Genomic DNA, 15,331 nt, shown 5'->3' on the forward strand with positions numbered 1-15,331 from the left:
TATGTAGGTCACTGCTAGCAGCATACGTTACGCACGATGTGATTATAACATCCAGCTTTTCTCAAGCGCATCTTCAGCGATAAAATCATACCTTTTCTTTCAGCAGATACCATTCTATACGTATTTATTGAACCGCACTCAAGAAGAAAAACTGTGCATCGTCTACAAGGATGTTCTTTTAAGGCTCCTGTGACTTATTAATGCTGACAGTGGTGAGTTGCAGCTCGCAGAAAGCCCGTTTATTATCAAAGACAAATTCAACAATCACACCCCGCAGGCAGTTAAATCTCAGAGCGGAGACGCGCCGCGCAGAAATAGTCTAGTTACTTGTAGGATAAAAAGGTTTAAAAAACACATATTGTTCTAAGGCGTTCTTCTGTAGGCTTGTATTCTCATTCTTCCTTTTGATCCGGCAGCACGCACACACACAGACAAACACACACCGCTCAAACACCAGCGCCGGCATTGTTGAGCGTTCCACAGGAAGAACTATTAAATTTCCCATAATTCAGTACAGTACTCGCAATTATGTAAACCAAAAAAAAAAAAATCTCAATGAATGGATGAAACGGTGGGTGTCAAATACAAGAATACATTCAATGCAGATACAAAAATGAAAAACAATCGGCATAATAACTAATGAAAAGTCAAAAACAACTGAAACAATCCAGTGGTCTCAACAAAAATGATAGTTTATTGTGTCAAACGCTCGGCTGGGAGTTTAAAATGGTTTAAAGTTGCTCCGACTCTCACCTCTTTTGAATCAAGACGGAGGACCTGTCTGCCACTGCTTTTCACTGCACTGTGACTTTTATTATCTCATCTCGTCTCTTTTAAACCTATTTTATTTTCGCCTACTTTCCTAATTCTTAACTTGTTTGAATGATGTGTTTCTTGATGACTTCCTACTTGTTTTTAATGTCTTTTCATTTTTACGCCCCTGTAAAGTGTTTTGAGTTGCCTTGTTTCCGAATTGTGCTATACAAATAAACTTGTTTTTCCAGTCATATTAGTGGTGAAAAATCCAGAAAGCCACAACTCGATCTTTTCCTAACCCTAACCAAGTGTTTATTTATTGTATTAATTTATTTATTTAGAGTGTTTAATTGTAGTAGTAAAGAGGAATGGATGCTAAGTGACTCCTCTGTTCTTTGACACATTGCAAGTGACAGAAGTCGACTTGCCGAAGTTTGAACATGGAACTTTTAAATTACATTTTGCAGAGCGAAAGCCCGAAAACAATCAATGTCCTCTGCAGCGACTTTGCTATTTTGGCAACGACGCTGCTAATCCATTTAAAAAAGACAGACCGAGCTCCGGTTTTAATAAAAAGGTAGTCACATAAACACAGTAAAAGTTTTAGTACCTGCAGGTGCGCTGCTGATTTAATAAGTGATTGCAATAACGCCCCCCAAAATAATGAAACAGAAACCAGCAGACAGAAGTAAAACACACAAACCTGATTATTAAATTAAAGAGTGGAAAGATTAAAGCTGCACCTGACGGCGACACCTGTCTCCGTAACACCTGTCTTATCAGCCTTAATCAGTGTGTGAAATCACTGAGAGATCTACCCCGTTTACCCTTGAACGGTTTAGCGACGACTTTGCTCCAGGCAGGATTCTGGTTTTAGCTACAGCACAGAACCTTTCTTCAACTGTGGGAAGAGGCGAGCGAATCTACATCCCGGTACACTGTACAACTCGTTAAAGACTTGCTTCTATGCCAGTTTAAACATCAGCATATCTTTTAACAGCCCAAGAAGGACCGATCGGCCAATCGGTTAATGCAGCGTAAGTGGTTTATTTCGCGCCAAATGATTGTACCGCGGGTCCAAAAGTGCCATAATCACCCCCATTGTCTGCTACATTTTCTCCAAAGTTGTTTATGAAAAATCGGATGAATGGATGTTTCCGGCCACAGCGAATAATCCCCCAGACACTGTAAACATTAGCAAAGATGAACTCCTTTGAATGTCCTCGATGGCTTTGACAGGACAGTGATCAAACGTTCTCCAGCTGGCTGCTAGTTAGACATCGTCAGGTGACAGCAAAGATGTTTGCCTCATTTATGAACCTTGATGCTACAGTGTGTGCTGGCAGGATTTCTTTCAGTCTAAAGATAGAGGTAGAAGTACAGTGTATTTCTTTGGGTGCTGCTGGACATAAAAAAATAATAAATAAATAAATAAATAAATAAATAAAACATCCATGGCAATCATCGTCCTTTTGGGATGGTGAGAGGAGCTGACTAAAAATACCTCGGCTGACTGTGAATTCTGGCTTTCATTTTGGCATCAATGCAATCTCCCATCTTACTTAATTTTCTCTCCCTTCACTGTCAAACCTTCGTCCAGCATTTCACTACACATCTTTTCTCCGTGCAGCTGCATACAGCCGGTTTGCAGATATAGACAGATCCTATACAGAAGCATAAATGTTTACCTGGAGCCAACCATACAGTCAGTACATGCTATATGTTTTTTTCTTTTGTTTTGCATAAAAAAACGTGGCAAAGACAAATATGAAAACAGTGGGGGAGTTTGTATAATCCTCTTATTTGTCTGCGTACATGTGTCTACATGAAACAATGGCGTCTGCTTTGACACCTTAATTAGCTTGCAATCCGGATGACAGTTTGCCTTAATGAGGGAGAAAAGCTGCCAGCACACTTTTCATGCTTATAGATGAGAGGATGCTGTTGACACAGGCAGCGAATGAGTCAGATTTCGTCACGGTGAGCGTTTGCTGCGTGCGACAGCGCTCCGGCGGGATGAAGGGAGCCTCGGCTGGGAGTCAAAACAGACATAAGATTCACTTCAAAATCATTTGTGGAGGTCGTCTGACTGGCAGCACGATGTTTCTGTCCCTGTTAAAAAATATGGGGATGTGTCACGGTTGGTAACAACATACCAATATATTCATAAATGTCTTTTTTGGAGTGAGTTTGATTGACATTTCCTTAAAATAGTTTGTGCCTTGAAATTGCCAGATAACTGTTGTCATATATCTTCTGCTTGTACAGTGGCCCTGAGGTGCAAATCACAGCGCCAAATACGAAAACACAACCTCAAATTACTAAACTATCTGCAGTTGTTTGATTTTTCAGTTGTGTTTTTCTATTTGTGGCAGTTTTTTTTTCTATTTGTGGCAGTTTTTTTTTCTATTTGTGGTTGTGTTTTGTGATTTTGCGGGTGTGTTTTTCTATATGTACTTTCTGTTTCTTGTCTATTTTTACTGGCTATTGTGATTCTCTCTTCAGGGCTAGTGTATTATCTAGACTTCACCAGCTACACAGCCAGTCTTTACGTCTATACCTGTGAGATCCCCGTGTGATCGCTTCTTAACATACTCTCCGACTGACTGGCTCATTCTGGTTGTATTGATTATCGGTGCCTGCGGCTTGTTCCTTCCTACCTGAAATAGATGTTTATCCGCTTGCCAAGATTCTCCCCGAAAAAAAAAAGAAAAGAAAAACGGCTTTGTCTTTATTGATTCTGTTAGTAAATCCCATAACAGGAAACATACATTTAGGTTTGAAATGAGAAAACGGCGTCTGAATGAACGTGAAAAACGAACTGGGGTCGCGGGAGAAGCGCCGCTCTGCTCATAAAACTTTGAAAGTAAGTTGTAAGCCATTGTAACATTTTGCTGATGCAGAGTAGTTTCACCGCCGCCCAGCTAATAAAAGTTTGATCAGGCCATTCAAGAGGAAGAGTAAACAGTTTTGTTACAAAGCCTCTCCCCGGCTGACAGAAATGACACATGGTTTTACATTTTACTGGCAGACGCAACGCCACATTTATCTTTCTTAGCGACAGAAGCAATTCAAAGACCTTTTGATGTTCTGAGATGGAGGAGAAACATTTCCTTGTAGCCTTATTCTGTCACAACAAGAGCGGCGAAAGCTGCGCTATAAAGGCGAACTAAGCATATTTGACACAAGCGGCGGGGATAAAGAGTGTAAAGGGGAGGTCTTCATGAATGATTGAAGTAGGGAAGGCTGCCCCCTCCTCATATCTGCTAAGTATAGAGGGATCTTAAAACACACACAGCACACACACACACACACACACTATATTGTGTGGTAAAGCTGGGGAGTGTTTATAGAGAGCGTTGGCTTGGCTGCGTTGAACTAGAGGCTGAACTTGGCCTCGCATTTTCTCGTCTTTGTCTCCCTCTCTCTGTCTGTGCATTGGTCAGCTTTTTGACCGTCGAGCTCCTGCCTGTCAGAATATCGAGTGAATGTAGGGAGCGCGAGCAGAGAACTGGGTTAGACCAGAGTTTCTCATACACAGATCAATACAGGATCAATGTGTCCAGGTTGGAGACCTCACAGAGGTGATTACAGAGGAGCAAGTAGCGCTACCGCACCGTCCTCCTCTCTGGGCCTTAATTGGGTGTTTGAGGCAAAGGAGCTGAAAAACTGAATTTCTAAATGCAATCTGTGATAAAGATCAATAAATGTAAAACTGGAAGGGACCAATTACAGTGTTGCATTCATTGGTCGTAAATTAGGTGAAATTCTTTTCGTCTCTGCGTCTGAAATGCCCTAAAACATCAAAGATGAAATCAAGACTTGATTGTGAAATTGCATATTTATGCTCAGATAAATACAACCTTAAAGTTGCAGCTAGTCTGGGAAATGCATCACTAAATTAGATTACTGGCCCAACCAGACTGTGAACATGAAAAAGATAATTCAAAAAACATTTCTCTGGATAAAAGACGATACCATAGAACAGATTAAACAGGTAGACAATATATGTTGTCGTTGTCCACGCATGGAGCACTTTTAGCCTTAAAGGAAACATAATGAACTCATTTTCAGGTTCATACACTTATTTTGGGGTTAGACGTCAAGAGGCTATGAGAGAGACTCAGGGGTTTTTAACTTTCAAGACCTTTGACACGCACAAAAGCCGATAACACACTGAAGTAAAGCATAACAGGTCTACACTTAATACTTGTCAATGCAAAGCCAAACAAGTTAAATACACAGGCTGTTTATTGACGGATGGAATCAAAATATTCAGCCCACAGAAAAATGACTATATAGGTCAACTGTGCGAGCGGCTTATCAAAACCTGTACATACATTTACTGTTAGGCCGTCACCTCGAGGGGTTGTAGTATTTATTATGGCAGCAAAGATGTCCATCAGCCAAACTACAATCTTTTCTTAAACCTAACTGGATCGTGTCGTTGCTTAAACCTTACCGAACTGCAACCGTACGACTAAAGTCCAGTTTGCCGTAAACGGTCATGTTGTATTTTTTGGTAGGACCGCTTCAGAGAGGACAGGAAACAGGATGAGAGAGAGATGAGGCTGCTGTTGAACTATTCAGTTGTCAACACAAGAGGATTCCCCAAGAACGAGCATGTTGCCTCAGTGTGTCAAGTTTGGTTTGTGTTACGATACAGCAAACACGGACATAGGCTCTGCGACCAATTAAGTCTGTGCTGTCAAGGGTTTTCTAGCCAGCAATTCGCATAAATTTCACTGGGTGGGGACAAAAACATACAGAAGGTACGGTACAAACAACGGCAGAACAAAAGATCCTTTTGTATAACAGCCATTTTCATGTTAATATTAGAGATGGCATCAAATATCTGTTCAGAAATAAGCTGTAATGAAATGTGGAAATTCTGGTCGTTTGATTGGTATCCAGCCGGGTACGTCTTATTTGACAAGCTGACAGAAGCGACAACCCTCGCCAGACTATCCAGTCCCCATATTGCAACACAGACAGGCGCTGTTCTCACCTGTTTCCATCCACAGTTAGAAAATCACACCCTACTGCCAGCCAATTTAAATTTATTGTGCTTGAAGGACTCCAATCAAGTATAGATGTACTGTAATACGCTGGCATAACCAGTCTACTGTCAGAACAAAGCGATCGTGATCTGCTCCACCGGGTTCACAGAGCGGGTGTCACGCTATCACATTTAACCCGTCACGTGCCGGCGAGACACCAGACAGTGAATGCAAAGTCACAATGAAACGATGGATGTGAACATTTGTGGAGGTTGTGTGGTGCCACTAGTGGTCCAGAACGTTTTGCTAAGGGCTGACGAGTGACAACAGACGGAGCAGACGTACAGCAGGGAGCCGAAATTTAATACAACGCGTTAACTCTGCACCTCAGTTAAACTTAATTCACTCCAGCGGATCCAACAAGCTAAAAAGCAGATACCATGCCGCACACTTAAGAGGTTGTGCATGTAACTGCATTACATCACAGCACACTGAGGCTGGTTAATTAGAGCTACAGTAATTCATAAATTAGAGGTGGTAATTACCATGACAGGATGAGATAACTGTTATCTTATTCTGAGCAACGGTGCCGATACAGTAAAACGCCATTTATTGTCCTCGGAGTAAATGTGTTTCGTGAAATGTTTCTTCCTCTGTGTGAACATTTAGAAGAGCACACTGAAGGTCTCAGCGGAAGCCAAGAGGTCTTGACAGTGTGGAAAACTTTCACCCGCCCCTGAAGTGTCCTCATGCCCCCTCACATTCAGCTACGTAACGTCGCACCATCCCTGTCGGTAACATTTGAAAATGTTTTTAAGGGCAGAAGCTACAAGTGAGGACACCATTTTTGAATGCACCTGTTTATTTTGAGATTTTGGTGGCTATTTTGCTCCATTAACCGGCAAGACGAGTGGAAGGAACAGGTCTTAATGCACATATAGGTGTTTATTTTAGACATGCAAACTCAACAGAGAAAACTATGAGGCAACAGTGCAAACCACCGTGCCGCCACTGAGCAGAGATTAATTACATAGCCGGTTAGTTAAAATGTTTCACCTCCATATTTTAACTTAAAAAATGTATGCTATTTTATGAGTCACATCTTAACGGGCTGTTTTCTCAGAATCTATATTCTAAAGGTTTTCACAGAGAAGTTTGTTCATAAATCTTTCATTGCCTGTTTGACATAATATTTAATTCCTAAAAATGAGGCAAAATGTATTTTTTGTGTCTGTTGGCAGTATTTTCTGATTCATAGTGTAGCAAAAAGACAAGTCCCAAATTCCCTCCATTAAGAACCACCTTTGACTCGACTGTGTCTACTTACTTACAGCAATAGACATGTAAATAAAGCAGATTTCTGTTCTGGAAATGTAACCAAATGAGTGCATTTTTAAACAGAGATTGCCTCATTTTCAAGTTTAAAACTTGAATTACAAAGAAATGTCTTAATGTAAGTAATTAAGACAATTCATGGTGTTTGAATGTTTACCTTATTCACAATAAAACTGAAGCAGCCTATTTTTTTTGATGCAGAAAAATGTGACCTTGTATAAAACTATTAAAACAAACCTGGATGCGTGTCTAGTGTGTGTCTATGTGTCCTGATGTAGAACGCATCATTTTACTGTGCCACATTAACACGTTTAAAAAGACGCAGCCCTCTAAATTCTTTAAAGGATTATCATTCTGGATGAAGTACGAGCATGAACAGGTCCACAATTTTACAAGAGGTGCTCTTACATTATAAATTGCCCTCGATTCCTCACGCAGCTTATCATTTTATTGTTTCACATCGTCGTTCTTCATACTTCATATTCTCTTGCGTTTGTTATGCACCCTTTATTTTATTCTGAATTCGGGGCGTAGAGCCGGCACTTTTATTGTCTTCAATTGTCGCATTCCTGTTTTTATGCTGCCTTGCTGCAAAAAGAAATTCTCTCTCGAGGTACAATAAAGATCTGAACTGAGCGTCTCAGCTCGGCTGCTCATTTTGTTTTTTTCCTACATAATGAAAACATTAAAGAGGCTGCATAAGGTTTGCAGAAGACTTCCAAAATTACAAGGCATGTTTGTGGTCCTGAGGCTCAAATGGTGGCCGGCCGCCGGATTATGTGTGACGTTTGGAGTGGAGGTGCAAACTCCTTCCACGCATCCATGACAATCTCTCAGTCAGCGCGGACTAACTAACAGAGTGAGCAATCATCAGGGGAATCCTCCTCAAGATGGCAACAGACAGCCTCCTCTCTTCAGTTGCATATCAATGGAGTCATCAGTGAACACTCAGTGCATGGAGAGCGCGCTAATAAGATGGGACAAGCCACACTTGAGGCAGGCCCCTGATTGACATCAATCTCTTTATATCCAGGGGCTTTATTTCCTTATTATTACGGAGAGCCACTAGACAAGCAAATCAATAAGCAGCTTCCGCTGGGCTCAGATACGACGCCTTCAGATCACTCCACAGGACTCCTTCCAAGGTCCTCAGTGGAGGTTCGAGCTCATGTATTCATCCTGATACCTCAGTGAACATTTCCCGGAGCGATGCTCGCTGCGGATCCACACCATGTGCAGATTCTACGCTTGTTTATATAAGGCGACGAGGAGAGACTCCCGGAAATAATGGGGTGAAACTGATAAATGATTCCATTAGTGAACTTAATGAGTTGATCATTTAATTTGGTTTGCGGGTGTGACAGGTGGATGGAAGTTGGGGGAGGGGGGGGGAGAAGGTATATAAGGAAAGGGAGGAAAATGAAATTAAGTGAGCCCTGGCTGGAAGAATAAGCCTTTAACAAAACAAAACAAGAAAAGGTCACAGTTTCATTTCTCACACTGTAATTTCCAGTGGATAGCAAAGAAAAGCGCATCCATGACTGTGCAGACGTTCCAATTTCCGAGCATCAGATTTTCCCTTTCGCTGTCTGTCTGGTTTTGTCGAGTCGGGAGGGATAACGGCATATTGAGATGAGACACACTCTTATCCTCCATCTGCCCTTTGACTTCATTGAGCGGAACCATAACTTTTCCCTTTCATTTATTACGGCCTGTCTGTGTTTCGGTTCATTGAGCATTGTCCTTCAGACAGGCTTTAAACAAACTGAGCCTTAATGGCGCTAGGAAGCTCATAAGACCTGACCTTTAAGCTGGCACAGAAGAAAAACAGAGCTACCCGGCATCGCTATTTGCATGAAATCTACTGTAAAGCACTAAAGCTGCAGGGGGGTAAACGGGCCAGCCCTTAAACAAATCTGAACCCCGCACTGACGGGTTGAATGCGGCGCAATCTGCAATCATTTTCTCTAATGTTTCATTTTGTTTAGCTGAGTCAATTTGCATTTTCCAATGCCGCAGCTGTCCCTGATTTGTCTCCTTCGTAGCCCTCCTCGCTTTTCACCTTTTTATGTTCCTCTTTTTTTTTTTTCCCTTCCCCGAGAAACTAAAGGATGAATGAGCGCGTGTCTTGTGGCATTAAAACGACATCGCCTTCTGTAATCACGGCAGAAGCTGTCTCGTATAGGAGTCGGATCCTTGTTGCATTTCAATTTGCCAACGTGCTGCATCCTCGAAAATACTTGCGAGGAACGTCTCTTTTCACGCTTCATTTCCTCCCATTAGAGTCATTTATCTTTTCATTTTCTTCTCATTTACTCCATGGTGGAGTCAATTAAGAAACCGGAGCGGTGGGTGACACAAAACCTGCAACTTTTTTAAAAATCTTGAGTGGATTATGCACTGTTGTAAATTTGCCAAATGGGTTTTAAGAGTAGTCGTAAAAGTTTTGGATTAACAAAGTCATATTTGAAAACTACAATGGCAATATTATATCAACGCATAGAGGAGAGAACGTGTGATATACACCTCGGTGCAGGCACGCTATACTTTCTCTTGAGGGTACAGATGGTGCGTCCTGCTCTCTTTCTGACAGCACAGACATTATAGGTGAATTTAAAAAGCTACCTGATTGATGTCACACTTTCCACATCTGCTCAAATGATTCCTCAGCCCCATAACAATTCCGCCTGCTCGAGGAAAATACTACTAAAAATCCACACCGGTGATTTTGAACCTCATCTGTGTGCTTGTCACCGATTGACACGCCCATATGCGCCATTACACTTGTCAATACTCTGTATCTTGTGGGGAGGCTCGTGTCATGGGAGCGGATCAGTCACAGGGGCGAAGCAAAGTACTGTGGGACTCATTTCAGCTCAAGAATTCGCTTGTTTTCTTTATCAGACAGCGAAGACCATCTGAAACTAGGAAAATTGAAGTGTCAACAAGATCCACCCAGTCGCCAGAATAAATGTTGGCAACGTGCAAAACCACAGATAAGTACCTTACATTTCTTTATGTTGCTGTCCGTGGTTATTTTGTGTTCAATTTACAGATTTCTCTCATGACAACACTGTGCATGTGCCCTGGTTAGGTTTAGTCACAGAGGCCACTTGGTTAAGGGTTAGGAAAGTATTGTTTTTTTGCCTTTAAATGTCTACAAACATGTCTGGAGAACCTGTTTCGATGGAGCAACATGGATGGAGATGACCCGATTTCCTGTCAGAAACACAGCTTGAAATTGTCCAAAGGTCTCTAGAAAAATATTACGTGGTATCATGCTTACAAATGTTGAAACGCAGTCTTGAACAGCACTCACCGGCTCGACAGCCTTCAATCCGGCAACTCGGCCACGATCTCCACATTTCACTCTGACAATGGGCTGAATAACCTACATCATGGATCACTGTCTTTGTCTTCTTCTGTGTTTAGCTTTCAGAAACAAACTCCTGTGTTCATGGTAATAAAGCTAATTTGAAAGGAAGTCAGAACTGTTGAAAGCACAGAGGTTAAAAGCCTGCGAGGTGTTGCACTCTACTACTATAGTTGAGCTTTCATTGCAGTGGAAAGGAAAGAACAAGAGACAGAAAGTACGAAAAGAGAAGCGACATGAAGAGACATCTATAATATTTTGAATAAATCTAGAAATCCGTTGCCTCAGTCTTACACTCAGTGTGAGTCTTCCCCTGCAGAGTCACCTTCCTTTGAAATAAGCCTCCTGGCATTCACAAGTGAAACAGAAAACTCTCTCGGTGTCTTAACAGTGACTTAAGATTCGGTGCAGTTTACCTTGTGCCTTAACTCTCACCTGACCAGCTGCTGTGCTTGTCGTCCATTATATTGCGATGTACGGTACCGATGTATGTGCTGCCCGGTGCGCCCACACACGTACGGTACAGAACGCGCTTTAAACCCACGACCATGTGTCTCATTCTCAAAAGCATATTCCTTTGCCCGTGACAACTGGTGGACAAAGCGAGCCATTTAAAAAAAAAAAAGTCACACTGAGTCATGTTTCAGGACGGAATTAAGGACTGTGCTTTGCTATTCTTTGAAATTCAGGCTGAACATTTGGTGTGATAACTCAAATTGTAGTCTGAGCTCTTGCTTCAGGCCAGGTCTGCTCATTTCCACATGCCGCTACGAGGAGCTTGTTAGATAATTAAGACATGAATATTATATTTAGTCAGTTGTCTCTGACACGGCTATAAGACACGGGGCAAAATCTTCGGCTTGCAAGGAATCGGCTGCGGGAATGCAGCTTCCGTGTGCTACAATGTGGATGTAAATGGATTAGAGCGAAGAAGTTGAATTTACCGTAACAGCGCTGGAAGAAGAAGAGCAACCCCTAACCCTTACTGTACGCACTTACAGGATCAGTTTGAAAGAAGTGGCGAGCAGGCTTTCAGACAAAAAAAAAAAAAAAATCGCTCTGGCAAGCTCACATCTGCTAGAATCAGGGCGATGTGAGCAGCACATTCTGTGCGCACTCCGCTGCAGCAAAGCGAGGAAAATAAAGCATAATTGGTCAAAGGGATTAGAGAAGAGGAGAAAGGGCAGAGAGACGATTCGTTTGAAATTGTATGTTTTTCTGACACTTGATGTTTGAATCTCTTTTGAGGAGAAGTCAACCAGGCGTGTGGATACAAAGACGCACCATTAGGTTCCCTAGTCTTTGAGGGAGATGTTATTTTCTTCCTTTGTAACATGACATACACAAACTGGGAAAAAAACATATAATAGGAATGGAGTGAGGATATTCACCCAAACACAAAAAAGTGTTTATTTTCTCAAACTAGAGCTTTCAGCAATGTTGTTCATGGCTGCAAATCTTTTTTTTTTTTTTTTTTTTTTTTTTTTTTCCAGTTGTTCAGTTGGAAACCTGTAGAAAACAGAGGTCTGTTTATGGCGCCTGATCCGATCCACGCAGAGTGTCAAGCAGAGTTAAAAGAGTGCAGCAGACTCTCCTGACAGCTACCTTTGACCAGCAGGTTTTTCTACAAGGCCAGATCTATATTTGCAGCACAAACCGCCCCTTTCACATCGAGTTTAAGATTCTTCCCTCAGGCCGTAGATCCAAGGCGCCATGTCTCAAGCAAAAAACTAATTTGTTCCCTGTCCAAAAATCCCTGATTAAACATATGCACATAATATTTAGCATTGTAGAGATTGTTCAGTTGCATTGATGTGTCCTTCATACTGTGCATAGGGAATTAAAGAAAAAAAAAAAGAGCTACTTCTGTTTTTGAACTTGTGTTGTTTGTCTCGCGCCCCTGACTGCAAGGCAAGTTTACCATCAGGGGAAAATAAAATGACCATCAATCCATTTTTTTAACAATGGAAAACCTTCGCAAGCAGTTCAAAAAAATGTAATTGATTACAGCGCAGTCCCTTGTATTCCTCTAACTGCACCAAACCTCAGCAGTTCTTCAAATGAAATCCTGAAACAAGAAATGAAATATAAGTCACAAAAGATAATAAGCAAAATCCTGGAGGGAGCGAGCAGAGAGAGAGAGACACCGAGAGCGAGAACGAGAGAGAAAGATGTTTTTCGGAGCCGAGGCATTTTAATATGCTGGCTGCATGTAATGTTGAAATTAGTTTTATGCGTTTTGGCAGGGGAGTGCCAGAGAGCAAAGCCAGGTGAGGGCCTGTGAGTATACAAGTCTGAAAACATAAATGCTGTAAACCAAAACACAAGCTGCCTATTGGGAGGTGAGGGGAAACAATATTAACACTGACAGTGATGGATGATGCTGCTTCCTGCAGAGGTCTGATAGATACAGGGCCCCTCAGAGCCGAGGAGCAGCGTGTTTGAGACTAAAAGGTGTATTTCTATGTGTGCCGCGCATAACCTTCATTTGTAAGAGAAAAGTGGAGCTGCAGTGCCAGCGTGCTTTTTTTTTGCATAAAGATGGACGGTTTCATTTATTTATTTATTTTCTTTTTCAATTATATTTGCCAGCCAGACTGTTACAGTAAATGCTAGATAAACCTAAACACACATTCATACAGTACAGCCCGTGCACCTCCTCTGAAGAGTTATGTGTACGTCCGACTTCCCAAACTCATGAATAGCCGCTTGTTCGGCAAATGACATCATCAGCCTCATTGCAAATACGCAATCAACTTGCAGGTCTGGTATATTCTTGACACCTCCTCCTTCTAAATTAACAATAATAGCTGGGTCATGTAACATTATGTGCAGACTAGACCATGCCAGTTTATATACTTGGCGGACTCTGCCACCTTTCTAGCTTCAAGCAGTGTTCTGGGAACCTTTTTCTCCTTTGAGAACAGCTTGTTCATTTATAGGTAGTTATATCTCATAGTTTGAATTACTACCTCAGTGATATTGTTAATTTTAATTTCCTCACTGAAATGACATAGTGCAGCTTTATACTAAATTATCAACGGAATGTGAAGATTCATCGGTTTTGATGTGATGTCAAAGACATCTCAGCTTGTGTATTGTGTTGTGAAGACGTCTACTGAAGTTAGCATGGTAACCAGCTAGCCCCAGAGGTCAATGGCTCATGTGATAGTGGTGTGAGCTCAAAGTATAGGCATACTCAGCTGAAAGCAGCACTAGCAACACAGCTAACTGTGCTTAGCAGCTAACAACAACTACAGTAAGCAGCTGTTGGAGGTTACTCTGTTGATATGCTGCCTTTTTTTGTTTGGGATATGAACTCAAAAGAACTTACATATTGTACCTGTAATTCTTCACAAAACAGTGCCTGTCTCTCCTAAATAGCCCATTCAGCTCTGATTGGTCAGCTCTGACAGGCCTGAGAATGCACCTCCACATGTTTCCTCGCCACCTCTGCTGGTGTTTATGCAACTACAGCTGTGCTGGGGGGGCGTGGCTGGGGGCGGAGACTGCATAGTTGTGACATCACAACCTGGCAGCTCGTTGAAATGCACAGTTTCTGAATACAGGCTGCGTGCGCTTCACTGTGGTTTGACTGTTTTGATATTTTCACAGTAATTATATAGCACCAAGATCTGCTTTATTATAAAAAAAAAAAAGGCATGGACATCTCAGTTTCTATGATGCAGGACCTTTAAAACCAAAAGCTTGAAACAGTAACCATGCTACAAACGATGCTTTGTTTGCACCCGGAAAAAATAACAGTTGCGAAGGCCTATGGCACTCGCTGATTTGTCACAGTAACTACTGTGTTTACGTATGTGTCAGGATGGTGCTTACAAGTATTAGCTTTCCCTGGCTATCAATAACGTCACCGTGAGCATCTAGAGTACCCACAGACACACAAATGAAGTCCCCATCAGTTTATTGGCCTCCTCAGGAGAAGAAGAGCCGCTCCGAGGGGGCGATCAACAGCCCTCCAATCCAAAAAAAACACATTATATTGTCCTCTGCTGCTACAGTCTGCAGCTCAAATTGATGTTGCTCTCCACCACAACACTTCTATTCAATATATCAGCCAGCCACTTGGTGGTATTTTAGCTTTCGTGAGCGATCCCCTTCAGATTCCCCCTCACATATAGATTCAACTGTATGTTTACAGTGTGGGAAAAAGGTTAAAGGGAGATAAGGTCCTGGAGGATGAAATAAAACATGAAAATGTCAGTGATGATCAGGCGAGATACGACAGCTCTGCTAAGCTGCGAGGCGGATGGGAATAACTCTCAGAAGCAGAGGTCAGGCTGTCATAAGTTCACATTGTAGTGGTATTAATTTTGTTGTGTTTGTGTCCCTCAGTCTATCAGGCACTCTTTACATAATTTGTAAAATATGTCATCAATATCCACAGTGCCTTTTCTGTTCTGCAGAGGAGAAATTCTGTATCCTATGTGGTTAATTTAATATAATTATTATACAGGATGTGCAAGAACATATAAATACAACTATTGCTTCATATATGAAGCCGTTTGAAGCCTGAAGTCAACAGGTAACGTGTCACTGTGGAATGACCTCGGTTAAAAAAAAAGAAAAGAAAAGACTTAATGACCGTATTTACTTGTCATACTCGGGTTATTTCTGTTTTTATTAAACCAATCATCCACTTTACAGGACAAGGGTGTTTTACCTCAGAATAGCTCTTCCAGTAGCTGCTTCACATAACCACGAGTCGCTGCCTCCCATAATGTATTGCTTTAATAAACTGTGGCTGAGAGAAGTGTACTCGCATATGATTGAGAGAGTGCAAATACTCTCGCTCTGATATTATTTAAACTTCTCACAGAAACAGAGCGGGGCCCCGCCTGGTGGC

General features: G+C 41.8%; 1 protein-coding gene across 2 annotated transcripts in view; it reads right to left on the reverse strand.

The window, feature by feature from the left end:
- LOC119031941 (seizure protein 6 homolog) overlaps positions 1 to 15,331 on the reverse strand; it is a 104,292-nt gene that overhangs the window by 49,757 nt on the left and 39,204 nt on the right. The gene's annotated exons all lie outside the window — the stretch shown is intronic.

This window comes from Acanthopagrus latus, chromosome 13 (assembly GCF_904848185.1).
Source record: "Acanthopagrus latus isolate v.2019 chromosome 13, fAcaLat1.1, whole genome shotgun sequence".
Classification (NCBI taxonomy): domain Eukaryota; kingdom Metazoa; phylum Chordata; class Actinopteri; order Spariformes; family Sparidae; genus Acanthopagrus; species Acanthopagrus latus.